At 43.6% G+C, this 12997-nt stretch overlaps 19 non-coding genes across 19 annotated transcripts; all 19 read right to left on the reverse strand.

The window, feature by feature from the left end:
• Positions 1 to 34: 34 nt before the first annotated feature.
• Positions 35 to 117, reverse strand: TRNAL-AAG (transfer RNA leucine (anticodon AAG)). The gene has a single exon. It is a non-coding gene; the product is annotated as a tRNA-Leu (tRNA).
• Positions 118 to 308: 191 nt separating this feature from the next.
• On the reverse strand, positions 309 to 391 carry TRNAL-CAG (transfer RNA leucine (anticodon CAG)). The gene has a single exon. It is a non-coding gene; the product is annotated as a tRNA-Leu (tRNA).
• Positions 392 to 1023: 632 nt separating this feature from the next.
• Positions 1024 to 1106, reverse strand: TRNAL-UAG (transfer RNA leucine (anticodon UAG)). The gene has a single exon. It is a non-coding gene; the product is annotated as a tRNA-Leu (tRNA).
• Positions 1107 to 2130: 1024 nt separating this feature from the next.
• Positions 2131 to 2213, reverse strand: TRNAL-AAG (transfer RNA leucine (anticodon AAG)). Its single transcript has one exon. It is a non-coding gene; the product is annotated as a tRNA-Leu (tRNA).
• A 191-nt stretch (positions 2214 to 2404) lies between these two features.
• On the reverse strand, positions 2405 to 2487 carry TRNAL-CAG (transfer RNA leucine (anticodon CAG)). Its single transcript has one exon. It is a non-coding gene; the product is annotated as a tRNA-Leu (tRNA).
• Positions 2488 to 3119: 632 nt separating this feature from the next.
• Positions 3120 to 3202, reverse strand: TRNAL-UAG (transfer RNA leucine (anticodon UAG)). The gene has a single exon. It is a non-coding gene; the product is annotated as a tRNA-Leu (tRNA).
• Positions 3203 to 4226: 1024 nt separating this feature from the next.
• TRNAL-AAG (transfer RNA leucine (anticodon AAG)) lies at positions 4227 to 4309 on the reverse strand. The gene has a single exon. It is a non-coding gene; the product is annotated as a tRNA-Leu (tRNA).
• Positions 4310 to 4500: 191 nt separating this feature from the next.
• TRNAL-CAG (transfer RNA leucine (anticodon CAG)) lies at positions 4501 to 4583 on the reverse strand. The gene has a single exon. It is a non-coding gene; the product is annotated as a tRNA-Leu (tRNA).
• A 632-nt stretch (positions 4584 to 5215) lies between these two features.
• Positions 5216 to 5298, reverse strand: TRNAL-UAG (transfer RNA leucine (anticodon UAG)). The gene has a single exon. It is a non-coding gene; the product is annotated as a tRNA-Leu (tRNA).
• A 1024-nt stretch (positions 5299 to 6322) lies between these two features.
• On the reverse strand, positions 6323 to 6405 carry TRNAL-AAG (transfer RNA leucine (anticodon AAG)). The gene has a single exon. It is a non-coding gene; the product is annotated as a tRNA-Leu (tRNA).
• A 191-nt stretch (positions 6406 to 6596) lies between these two features.
• On the reverse strand, positions 6597 to 6679 carry TRNAL-CAG (transfer RNA leucine (anticodon CAG)). The gene has a single exon. It is a non-coding gene; the product is annotated as a tRNA-Leu (tRNA).
• Positions 6680 to 7311: 632 nt separating this feature from the next.
• Positions 7312 to 7394, reverse strand: TRNAL-UAG (transfer RNA leucine (anticodon UAG)). The gene has a single exon. It is a non-coding gene; the product is annotated as a tRNA-Leu (tRNA).
• Positions 7395 to 8417: 1023 nt separating this feature from the next.
• On the reverse strand, positions 8418 to 8500 carry TRNAL-AAG (transfer RNA leucine (anticodon AAG)). Its single transcript has one exon. It is a non-coding gene; the product is annotated as a tRNA-Leu (tRNA).
• Positions 8501 to 8691: 191 nt separating this feature from the next.
• TRNAL-CAG (transfer RNA leucine (anticodon CAG)) lies at positions 8692 to 8774 on the reverse strand. The gene has a single exon. It is a non-coding gene; the product is annotated as a tRNA-Leu (tRNA).
• A 632-nt stretch (positions 8775 to 9406) lies between these two features.
• On the reverse strand, positions 9407 to 9489 carry TRNAL-UAG (transfer RNA leucine (anticodon UAG)). The gene has a single exon. It is a non-coding gene; the product is annotated as a tRNA-Leu (tRNA).
• A 1024-nt stretch (positions 9490 to 10513) lies between these two features.
• Positions 10514 to 10596, reverse strand: TRNAL-UAG (transfer RNA leucine (anticodon UAG)). The gene has a single exon. It is a non-coding gene; the product is annotated as a tRNA-Leu (tRNA).
• Positions 10597 to 11502: 906 nt separating this feature from the next.
• On the reverse strand, positions 11503 to 11585 carry TRNAL-UAG (transfer RNA leucine (anticodon UAG)). Its single transcript has one exon. It is a non-coding gene; the product is annotated as a tRNA-Leu (tRNA).
• Positions 11586 to 12609: 1024 nt separating this feature from the next.
• On the reverse strand, positions 12610 to 12692 carry TRNAL-AAG (transfer RNA leucine (anticodon AAG)). The gene has a single exon. It is a non-coding gene; the product is annotated as a tRNA-Leu (tRNA).
• A 191-nt stretch (positions 12693 to 12883) lies between these two features.
• Positions 12884 to 12966, reverse strand: TRNAL-CAG (transfer RNA leucine (anticodon CAG)). Its single transcript has one exon. It is a non-coding gene; the product is annotated as a tRNA-Leu (tRNA).
• Positions 12967 to 12997: the final 31 nt, after the last annotated feature.

Consider the following 12997-nt stretch of genomic DNA (forward strand, 5'->3'; position numbering starts at 1 on the left):
AAAAGAACTCAGAGACAAAATGGACTTAAAGTTTTGTCAGAAGTGGGATTCGAACCCACGCCTCAAGGAGAGACTGCGGCCTTAACGCAGCGCCTTAGACCACTCGGCCATCCTGACCACATTTGCTTGATCATCTACAGAGAGGGAAAGATATTGTGAACCAAAAAAAGCACACAACTTAGGTCATGAGTGGCTAGAGCAAGAAAAAAACTCACTGCACTTTTCCAAGTAGACAACCATATAAGCCCATGTGAGGGAAATGATCTGATTTTTTCTCTCCCAAGAAAAAAGTAGAGTAAACACACAATTGTCAGAAGTGGGATTTGAACCCACGCCTCCAGAAGAGACTGCGACCTGAACGCAGCGCCTTAGACCACTCGGCCATCCTGACTTGCATTTGTGGAACCTTCCACAGGCCAGACAGCCATGCAAGTGGGGTACCGAAAAGGCATGCCCTCAATTTATTTATCCTATTATAAGTACTTCCAACAGATCTTTGAACAATCCATAGAGAGCAGTACCTATGAAGAACTCTTTAGACCTTTAAGGCGTACAAAGAGAAAGTGCTATTAACCAGCCACTTGAAAGGCCCAAAGCTGCTTTGAAATTGAGTCAACAGCCACCTCTTGGCTAGCTAAAGCAAATTCAACAAGGAATTTCAATGTCACAACATAGGGTGGAATACGCAAATCTAAGCAGCCCCTGATCACAGCCCTGAGGAAATTGCCGTAAGTGTGCTGGAGTCCAACTGTCTACCAGATGCTAGGCATTCTTCCATATTTGCATGGCCTGTCTGGCCAGGGCATACAAGAGCATGACTCTTCCAGATGAGCTCTTACATGGGTCCTATGCTCATATAGTAAGGACTGCACTTTGTCAGCAAGACTTTATACAACCGAAATATATGAGAAACCCCAGCTCTCTTGACTAGATGAGGACGGAATCACATCCCAGGTGAAGACCAACAGATGCAACTTCCATCAGATGTTAACCTGAAAAAGGAGATTACATCTCCAAAAGTCATGTCAGAAGTGGGATTCGAACCCACACCTCCAGAGGAGACTGCAGCCTAAACACAGCGCCTTAGACCACTCGGCCATCCTGACAGTGCAGAGTCTTAAGAAATGTATAAAAGTCACTCAGAAATTTCTGCCTTCATGCAAGCCTGAAATAATTTAAACCTTCAAACACAAGGTGCAACTTTATGCACAGGACAATAAACACAGAAGATCACATGTGAAAGCATTTCATTTCACAGGTGTACAATTTTTATGCTTTTAGAATACCTCATACCTCTCACCAGCTATTTAGGGTCCTGTATCCTACTCACAAAATTACCTTGCCTGCGACCTCTCTCTCTACACAAACAACTACTGCACAGGAAGTAGGAAGGCAGAAGGTGGGGCATATTATGCAAATGTATGCTGTCATTGTGCCTTGCAGATTCATGCAGGATTTCTAGATCCTTGCTGGATACAAGAGAGCAGACCTTGTTTCAGATCAACTGTCCCTAGCAGGGAACGTCTGAGCACATGCAGTCTTTTGCTCTCTAGCCCCTGGCCTGGGACTTACCCTCACTGGCTGAGGCGTGAATTTCTGCATACCAACGTTGCATAGATGGTACGTTTGTGGTCGGTTTGGGATGGGTGGGAGGTCAAAAGCAGGGAAAAGTATGTCGCCTTCACTTCTAGTCTCCTCTTCTAGGCCTACCTGCCGTTCACTCACTCTGTCTTTGTTTCATTCTCTCCTTCCTCAACACCCCTTCTCACTCACTCGCTCTATCACTTGTGCTCTTTCCCCTTGCTCTGCATTTCATAGTGGAAACATCTCTTGAATGGAGCATTAGAAAATGAGGTTAAATAAAATTAACAATCTACTTATTGGAAACCAAAAATATCACAAGACTGAACGTAACCCATTTCATTAATAAAAGGGACTTTTTAAGCACCCCCCAAAAAACACATAAAACACCACGAGTGCTAGAAGAATATTATACGAGCTTGAAGACAGAATTGGGCAAATTAATTTGCAGTTGAAACTGAAGTTTGTTACTTATTCAGATATTATATGCACTGCCAATTTTTAGCTGAGATTCTAAAAGAACTCAGAGACAAAATGGACTTAAAGTTTTGTCAGAAGTGGGATTCGAACCCACGCCTCCAGGAGAGACTGCGGCCTTAACGCAGCGCCTTAGACTACTCGGCCATCCTGACCACATTTGCTTGATCATCTACAGAGAGGAAAAGATATTGTGAACCAAAAAAAACACACAACTTAGGTCATGAGTGGCTAGAGCAAGAAAAAAACTCACTGCACTTTTCCAAGTAGACAACCATATAAGCCCATGTGAGGGAAATGATCTGATTTTTTCTCTCCCAAGAAAAAAGTAGAGTAAACACACAATTGTCAGAAGTGGGATTTGAACCCACGCCTCCAGAAGAGACTGCGACCTGAACGCAGCGCCTTAGACCACTCGGCCATCCTGACTTGCATTTGTGGAACCTTCCACAGGCCAGACAGCCATGCAAGTGGGGTACCGAAAAGGCATGCCCTCAATTTATTTATCCTATTATAAGTACTTCCAACAGATCTTTGAACAATCCATAGAGAGCAGTACCTATGAAGAACTCTTTAGACCTTTAAGGCGTACAAAGAGAAAGTGCTATTAACCAGCCACTTGAAAGGCCCAAAGCTGCTTTGAAATTGAGTCAACAGCCACCTCTTGGCTAGCTAAAGCAAATTCAACAAGGAATTTCAATGTCACAACATAGGGTGGAATACGCAAATCTAAGCAGCCCCTGATCACAGCCCTGAGGAAATTGCCGTAAGTGTGCTGGAGTCCAACTGTCTACCAGATGCTAGGCATTCTTCCATATTTGCATGGCCTGTCTGGCCAGGGCATACAAGAGCATGACTCTTCCAGATGAGCTCTTACATGGGTCCTATGCTCATATAGTAAGGACTGCACTTTGTCAGCAAGACTTTATACAACCGAAATATATGAGAAACCCCAGCTCTCTTGACTAGATGAGGACGGAATCACATCCCAGGTGAAGACCAACAGATGCAACTTCCATCAGATGTTAACCTGAAAAAGGGGATTACATCTCCAAAAGTCATGTCAGAAGTGGGATTCGAACCCACACCTCCAGAGGAGACTGCGGCCTAAACACAGCGCCTTAGACCACTCGGCCATCCTGACAGTGCAGAGTCTTAAGAAATGTATAAAAGTCACTCAGAAATGTCTGCCTCCATGCAAGCCTGAAATAATTTAAACCTTCAAACACAAGGTGCAACTTTATGCACAGGACAATAAACACAGAAGATCACATGTGAAAGCATTTCATTTCACAGGTGTACAATTTTTATGCTTTTAAAATACCTCATACCTCTCACCAGCTATTTAGGGTCCTGTATCCTACTCACAAAATTACCTTGCCTGCGACCTCTCTCTCTACACAAACAACTACTGCACAGGAAGTAGGAAGGCAGAAGGTGGGGCATATTATGCAAATGTATGCTGTCATTGTGCCTTGCAGATTCATGCAGGATTTCTAGATCCTTGCTGGATACAAGAGAGCAGACCTTGTTTCAGATCAACTGTCCCTAGCAGGGAACGTCTGAGCACATGCAGTCTTTTGCTCTCTAGCCCCTGGCCTGGGACTTACCCTCACTGGCTGAGGCGTGAATTTCTGCATACCAACGTTGCATAGATGGTACGTTTGTGGTCAGTTTGGGATGGGTGGGAGGTCAAAAGCAGGGAAAAGTATGTCGCCTTCACTTCTAGTCTCCTCTTCTAGGCCTACCTGCTGTTCACTCACTCTGTCTTTGTTTCATTCTCTCCTTCCTCAACACCCCTTCTCACTCACTCGCTCTATCACTTGTGCTCTTTTCCCTTGCTCTGCATTTCATAGTGGAAACATCTCTTGAATGGAGCATTAGAAAATGAGGTTACATAAAATTAACAATCTACTTATTGGAAACCAAAAATATCACAAGACTGAATGTAACCCATTTCATTAATAAAAGGGACTTTTTAAGCACCCCCCAAAAAACACATAAAACACCACGAGTGCTAGAAGAATATTATACGAGCTTGAACACAGAATTGGGCAAATTAATTTGCAGTTGAAACTGAAGTTTGTTACTTATTCAGATATTATATGCACTGCCAATTTTTAGCTGAGATTCTAAAAGAACTCAGAGACAAAATGGACTTAAAGTTTTGTCAGAAATGGGATTCGAACCCACGCCTCGAGGAGAGACTGCGGCCTTAACGCAGCGCCTTAGACCACTCGGCCATCCTGACCACATTTGCTTGATCATCTACAGAGAGGGAAAGATATTGTGAACCAAAAAAAGCACACAACTTAGGTCATGAGTGGCTAGAGCAAGAAAAAAACTCACTGCACTTTTCCAAGTAGACAACCATATAAGCCCATGTGAGGGAAATGATCTGATTTTTTCTCTCCCAAGAAAAAAGTAGAGTAAACACACAATTGTCAGAAGTGGGATTTGAACCCACGCCTCCAGAAGAGACTGCGACCTGAACGCAGCGCCTTAGACCACTCGGCCATCCTGACTTGCATTTGTGGAACCTTCCACAGGCCAGACAGCCATGCAAGTGGGGTACCGAAAAGGCATGCCCTCAATTTATTTATCCTATTATAAGTACTTCCAACAGATCTTTGAACAATCCATAGAGAGCAGTACCTATGAAGAACTCTTTAGACCTTTAAGGCGTACAAAGAGAAAGTGCTATTAACCAGCCACTTGAAAGGCCCAAAGCTGCTTTGAAATTGACTCAACAGCCACCTCTTGGCTAGCTAAAGCAAATTCAACAACGAATTTCAATGTCACAACATAGGGTGGAATACGCAAATCTAAGCAGCCCCTGATCACAGCCCTGAGGAAATTGCCGTAAGTGTGCTGGAGTCCAACTGTCTACCAGATGCTAGGCATTCTTCCATATTTGCATGGCCTGTCTGGCCAGGGCATACAAGAGCATGACTCTTCCAGATGAGCTCTTACATGGGTCCTATGCTCATATAGTAAGGACTGCACTTTGTCAGCAAGACTTTATACAACCGAAATATATGAGAAACCCCAGCTCTCTTGACTAGATGAGGACGGAATCACATCCCAGGTGAAGACCAACAGATGCAACTTCCATCAGATGTTAACCTGAAAAAGGAGATTACATCTCCAAAAGTCATGTCAGAAGTGGGATTCGAACCCACGCCTCCAGAGGAGACTGCAGCCTAAACACAGCGCCTTAGACCACTCGGCCATCCTGACAGTGCAGAGTCTTAAGAAATGTATAAAAGTCACTCAGAAATTTCTGCCTTCATGCAAGCCTGAAATAATTTAAACCTTCAAACACAAGGTGCAACTTTATGCACAGGACAATAAACACAGAAGATCACATGTGAAAGCATTTCATTTCACAGGTGTACAATTTTTATGCTTTTAGAATACCTCATACCTCTCACCAGCTATTTAGGGTCCTGTATCCTACTCACAAAATTACCTTGCCTGCGACCTCTCTCTCTACACAAACAACTACTGCACAGGAAGTAGGAAGGCAGAAGGTGGGGCATATTATGCAAATGTATGCTGTCATTGTGCCTTGCAGATTCATGCAGGATTTCTAGATCCTTGCTGCATACAAGAGAGCAGACCTTGTTTCAGATCAACTGTCCCTAGCAGGGAACGTCTGAGCACATGCAGTCTTTTGCTCTCTAGCCCCTGGCCTGGGACTTACCCTCACTGGCTGAGGCGTGAATTTCTGCATACCAACGTTGCATAGATGGTACGTTTGTGGTCGGTTTGGGATGGGTGGGAGGTCAAAAGCAGGGAAAAGTATGTCGCCTTCACTTCTAGTCTCCTCTTCTAGGCCTACCTGCCGTTCACTCACTCTGTCTTTGTTTCATTCTCTCCTTCCTCAACACCCCTTCTCACTCACTCGCTCTATCACTTGTGCTCTTTTCCCTTGCTCTGCATTTCATAGTGGAAACATCTCTTGAATGGAGCATTAGAAAATGAGGTTACATAAAATTAACAATCTACTTATTGGAAACCAAAAATATCACAAGACTGAATGTAACCCATTTCATTAATAAAAGGGACTTTTTAAGCACCCCCCAAAAAACACATAAAACACCACGAGTGCTAGAAGAATATTATACGAGCTTGAAGACAGAATTGGGCAAATTAATTTGCAGTTGAAACTGAAGTTTGTTACTTATTCAGATATTATATGCACTGCCAATTTTTAGCTGAGATTCTAAAAGAACTCAGAGACAAAATGGACTTAAAGTTTTGTCAGAAGTGGGATTCGAACCCACGCCTCAAGGAGAGACTGCGGCCTTAACGCAGCGCCTTAGACCACTCGGCCATCCTGACCACATTTGCTTGATCATCTACAGAGAGGGAAAGATATTGTGAACCAAAAAAAGCACACAACTTAGGTCATGAGTGGCTAGAGCAAGAAAAAAACTCACTGCACTTTTCCAAGTAGACAACCATATAAGCCCATGTGAGGGAAATGATCTGATTTTTTCTCTCCCAAGAAAAAAGTAGAGTAAACACACAATTGTCAGAAGTGGGATTTGAACCCACGCCTCCAGAAGAGACTGCGACCTGAACGCAGCGCCTTAGACCACTCGGCCATCCTGACTTGCATTTGTGGAACCTTCCACAGGCCAGACAGCCATGCAAGTGGGGTACCGAAAAGGCATGCCCTCAATTTATTTATCCTATTATAAGTACTTCCAACAGATCTTTGAACAATCCATAGAGAGCAGTACCTATGAAGAACTCTTTAGACCTTTAAGGCGTACAAAGAGAAAGTGCTATTAACCATCCACTTGAAAGGCCCAAAGCTGCTTTGAAATTGAGTCAACAGCCACCTCTTGGCTAGCTAAAGCAAATTCAACAAGGAATTTCAATGTCACAACATAGGGTGGAATACGCAAATCTAAGCAGCCCCTGATCACAGCCCTGAGGAAATTGCCGTAAGTGTGCTGGAGTCCAACTGTCTACCAGATGCTAGGCATTCTTCCATATTTGCATGGCCTGTCTGGCCAGGGCATACAAGAGCATGACTCTTCCAGATGAGCTCTTACATGGGTACTATGCTCATATAGTAAGGACTGCACTTTGTCAGCAAGACTTTATACAACCGAAATATATGAGAAACCCCAGCTCTCTTGACTAGATGAGGACGGAATCACATCCCAGGTGAAGACCAACAGATGCAACTTCCATCAGATGTTAACCTGAAAAAGGAGATTACATCTCCAAAAGTCATGTCAGAAGTGGGATTCGAACCCACACCTCCAGAGGAGACTGCGGCCTAAACACAGCGCCTTAGACCACTCGGCCATCCTGACAGTGCAGAGTCTTAAGAAATGTATAAAAGTCACTCAGAAATTTCTGCCTCCATGCAAGCCTGAAATAATTTAAACCTTCAAACACAAGGTGCAACTTTATGCACAGGACAATAAACACAGAAGATCACATGTGAAAGCATTTCATTTCACAGGTGTACAATTTTTATGCTTTTAAAATACCTCATACCTCTCACCAGCTATTTAGGGTCCTGTATCCTACTCACAAAATTACCTTGCCTGCGACCTCTCTCTCTACACAAACAACTACTGCACAGGAAGTAGGAAGGCAGAAGGTGGGGCATATTATGCAAATGTATGCTGTCATTGTGCCTTGCAGATTCATGCAGGATTTCTAGATCCTTGCTGGATACAAGAGAGCAGACCTTGTTTCAGATCAACTGTCCCTAGCAGGGAACGTCTGAGCACATGCAGTCTTTTGCTCTCTAGCCCCTGGCCTGGGACTTACCCTCACTGGCTGAGGCGTGAATTTCTGCATACCAACGTTGCATAGATGGTACGTTTGTGGTCAGTTTGGGATGGGTGGGAGGTCAAAAGCAGGGAAAAGTATGTCGCCTTCACTTCTAGTCTCCTCTTCTAGGCCTACCTGCTGTTCACTCACTCTGTCTTTGTTTTATTCTCTCCTTCCTCAACACCCCTTCTCACTCACTCGCTCTATCACTTGTGCTCTTTCCCCTTGCTCTGCATTTCATAGTGGAAACATCTCTTGAATGGAGCATTAGAAAATGAGGTTACATAAAATTAACAATCTACTTATTGGAAACCAAAAATATCACAAGACTGAATGTAACCCATTTCATTAATAAAAGGGACTTTTAAGCACCCCCCAAAAAACACATAAAACACCACGAGTGCTAGAAGAATATTATACGAGCTTGAAGACAGAATTGGGCAAATTAATTTGCAGTTGAAACTGAAGTTTGTTACTTATTCAGATATTATATGCACTGCCAATTTTTAGCTGAGATTCTAAAAGAACTCAGAGACAAAATGGACTTAAAGTTTTGTCAGAAGTGGGATTCGAACCCACGCCTCCAGGAGAGACTGCGGCCTTAACGCAGCGCCATAGACCACTCGGCCATCCTGACCACATTTGCTTGATCATCTACAGAGAGGGAAAGATATTGTGAACCAAAAAAAGCACACAACTTAGGTCATGAGTGGCTAGAGCAAGAAAAAAACTCACTGCACTTTTCCAAGTAGACAACCATATAAGCCCATGTGAGGGAAATGATCTGATTTTTTCTCTCCCAAGAAAAAAGTAGAGTAAACACACAATTGTCAGAAGTGGGATTTGAACCCACGCCTCCAGAAAAGACTGCGACCTGAACGCAGCGCCTTAGACCACTCGGCCATCCTGACTTGCATTTGTGGATCCTTCCACAGGCCAGACAGCCATGCAAGTGGGGTACCGAAAAGGCATGCCCTCAATTTATTTATCCTATTATAAGTACTTCCAACAGACCTTTGAACAATCCATAGAGAGCAGTACCTATGAAGAACTCTTTAGACCTTTAAGGCGTACAAAGAGAAAGTGCTATTAACCAGCCACTTGAAAGGCCCAAAGCTGCTTTGAAATTGAGTCAACAGCCACCTCTTGGCTAGCTAAAGCAAATTCAACAAGGAATTTCAATGTCACAACATAGGGTGGAATACGCAAATCTAAGCAGCCCCTGATCACAGCCCTGAGGAAATTGCCGTAAGTATGCTGGAGTCCAACTGTCTACCAGATGCTAGGCATTCTTCCATATTTGCATGGCCTGTCTGGCCAGGGCATACAAGAGCATGACTCTTCCAGATGAGCTCTTACATGGGTCCTATGCTCATATAGTAAGGACTGCACTTTGTCAGCAAGACTTTATACAACCGAAATATATGAGAAACCCCAGCTCTCTTGACTAGATGAGGACGGAATCACATCCCAGGTGAAGACCAACAGATGCAACTTCCATCAGATGTTAACCTGAAAAAGGAGATTACATCTCCAAAAGTCATGTCAGAAGTGGGATTCGAACCCACGCCTCCAGAGGAGACTGCGGCCTAAACACAGCACCTTAGACCACTCGGCCATCCTGACAGTGCAGAGTCTTAAGAAATGTATAAAAGTCACTCAGAAATTTCTGCCTCCATGCAAGCCTGAAATAATTTAAACCTTCAAACACAAGGTGCAACTTTATGCACAGGACAATAAACACAGAAGATCACATGTGAAAGCATTTCATTTCACAGGTGTACAATTTTTATGCTTTTAGAATACCTCATAACTCTCACCAGCTATTTAGGGTCCTGTATCCTACTCACAAAATTACCTTGCCTGCGACCTCTCTCTCTACACAAACAACTACTGCACAGGAAGTAGGAAGGCAGAAGGTGGGGCATATTATGCAAATGTATGCTGTCATTGTGCCTTGCAGATTCATGCAGGATTTCTAGATCCTTGCTGGATACAAGAGAGCAGACCTTGTTTCAGATCAACTGTCCCTAGCAGGGAACGTCTGAGCACATGCAGTCTTTTGCTCTCTAGCCCCTGGCCTGGGACTTACCCTCACTGGCTGAGGCGTGAATTTCTGCATACCAACGTTGCATAGATGGTACGTTTGTGGTCGGTTTGGGATGGGTGGGAGGTCAAAAGCAGGGAAAAGTATGTCGCCTTCACTTCTAGTCTCCTCTTCTAGGCCTACCTGCCGTTCACTCACTCTGTCTTTGTTTCATTCTCTCCTTCCTCAACACCCCTTCTCACTCACTCGCTCTATCACTTGTGCTCTTTCCCCTTGCTCTGCATTTCATAGTGGAAACATCTCTTGAATGGAGCATTAGAAAATGAGGGTACATAAAATTAACAATCTACTTATTGGAAACCAAAAATATCACAAGACTGAATGTAACCCATTTCATTAATAAAAGGGACTTTTTAAGCACCCCCCAAAAAACACATAAAACACCACGAGTGCTAGAAGAATATTATACGAGCTTGAAGACAGAATTGGGCAAATTAATTTGCAGTTGAAACTGAAGTTTGTTACTTATTCAGATATTATATGAACTGCCAATTTTTAGCTGAGATTCTAAAAGAACTCAGAGACAAAATGGACTTAAAGTTTTGTCAGAAGTGGGATTCGAACCCACGCCTCCAGGAGAGACTGCGGCCTAAACGCAGCGCCTTAGACCACTCGGCCATCCTGACCACATTTGCTTGATCAACTACAGAGAGGGAAAGATATTGTGAACCAAAAAAAGCACACATCTTAGTTCATGAGTGGCTAGAGCAAGAAAAAAACTCGCTGCACTTTTCCAAGTAGACAACCATATAAGCCCATGTGAGGGAAATGATCAGATTTTTTCTCTCTCAAGAAAAAAGTAGAGTAAACACACAATTGTCAGAAGTGGGATTTGAACCCACGCCTCCAGAAGAGACTGCGACCTGAACTCAGCGCCTTAGACCACTCGGCCATCCTGACTTGCATTTATGGAACCTTCCACAGTCCAGAGAGCCATGCAAGTGGGGTACCGAAAAGGCATGCCCTCAATTTATTTATCCTATTATAGGTACTTCCAACAGATCTTTGAACAATCCATAGAGAGCAGTACCTATGAAGAACTCTTTAGACCTTTAAGGCGTACAAAGAGAAAGTGCTATTAACCAGCCACTTGAAAGGCCCAAAGCTGCTTTGAAATTGACTCAACAGCCACCTCTTGGCTAGCTAAAGCAAATTCAACAACGAATTTCAATGTCACAACATAGGGTGGAATACGCAAATCTAAGCAGCCCCTGATCACAGCCCTGAGGAAATTGCCGTAAGTGTGCTGGAGTCCAACTGTCTACCAGATGCTAGGCATTCTTCCATATTTGCATGGCCTGTCTGGCCAGGGCATACAAGAGCATGACTCTTCCAGATGAGCTCTTACATGGGTCCTATGCTCATATAGTAAGGACTGCACTTTGTCAGCAAGACTTTATACAACCGAAATATATGAGAAACCCCAGCTCTCTTGACTAGATGAGGACGGAATCACATCCCAGGTGAAGACCAACAGATGCAACTTCCATCAGATGTTAACCTGAAAAAGGAGATTACATCTCCAAAAGTCATGTCAGAAGTGGGATTCGAACCCACGCCTCCAGAGGAGACTGCAGCCTAAACACAGCGCCTTAGACCACTCGGCCATCCTGACAGTGCTGAGTCTTAAGAAATGTATAAAAGTCACTCAGAAATTTCTGCCTTCATGCAAGCCTGAAATAATTTAAACCTTCAAACACAAGGTGCAACTTTATGCACAGGACAATAAACACAGAAGATCACATGTGAAAGCATTTCATTTCACAGGTGTACAATTTTTATGCTTTTAGAATACCTCATACCTCTCACCAGCTATTTAGGGTCCTGTATCCTACTCACAAAATTACCTTGCCTGCGACCTCTCTCTCTACACAAACAACTACTGCACAGGAAGTAGGAAGGCAGAAGGTGGGGCATATTATGCAAATGTATGCTGTCATTGTGCCTTGCAGATTCATGCAGGATTTCTAGATCCTTGCTGCATACAAGAGAGCAGACCTTGTTTCAGATCAACTGTCCCTAGCAGGGAACGTCTGAGCACATGCAGTCTTTTGCTCTCTAGCCCCTGGCCTGGGACTTACCCTCACTGGCTGAGGCGTGAATTTCTGCATACCAACGTTGCATAGATGGTACGTTTGTGGTCGGTTTGGGATGGGTGGGAGGTCAAAAGCAGGGAAAAGTATGTCGCCTTCACTTCTAGTCTCCTCTTCTAGGCCTACCTGCCGTTCACTCACTCTGTCTTTGTTTCATTCTCTCCTTCCTCAACACCCCTTCTCACTCACTCGCTCTATCACTTGTGCTCTTTTCCCTTGCTCTGCATTTCATAGTGGAAACATCTCTTGAATGGAGCATTAGAAAATGAGGTTACATAAAATTAACAATCTACTTATTGGAAACCAAAAATATCACAAGACTGAATGTAACCCATTTCATTAATAAAAGGGACTTTTTAAGCACCCCCCAAAAAACACATAAAACACCACGAGTGCTAGAAGAATATTATACGAGCTTGAAGACAGAATTGGGCAAATTAATTTGCAGTTGAAACTGAAGTTTGTTACTTATTCAGATATTATATGCACTGCCAATTTTTAGCTGAGATTCTAAAAGAACTCAGAGACAAAATGGACTTAAAGTTTTGTCAGAAGTGGGATTCGAACCCACGCCTCAAGGAGAGACTGCGGCCTTAACGCAGCGCCTTAGACCACTCGGCCATCCTGACCACATTTGCTTGATCATCTACAGAGAGGGAAAGATATTGTGAACCAAAAAAAGCACACAACTTAGGTCATGAGTGGCTAGAGCAAGAAAAAAACTCACTGCACTTTTCCAAGTAGACAACCATATAAGCCCATGTGAGGGAAATGATCTGATTTTTTCTCTCCCAAGAAAAAAGTAGAGTAAACACACAATTGTCAGAAGTGGGATTTGAACCCACGCCTCCAGAAGAGACTGCGACCTGAACGCAGCGCCTTAGACCACTCGGCCATCCTGACTTGCATTTGTGGAACCTTCCACAGGCCAGAC

This window comes from Lissotriton vulgaris, chromosome 8 (assembly GCF_964263255.1).
Source record: "Lissotriton vulgaris chromosome 8, aLisVul1.2, whole genome shotgun sequence".
Lineage (NCBI taxonomy): Eukaryota > Metazoa > Chordata > Amphibia > Caudata > Salamandridae > Lissotriton > Lissotriton vulgaris.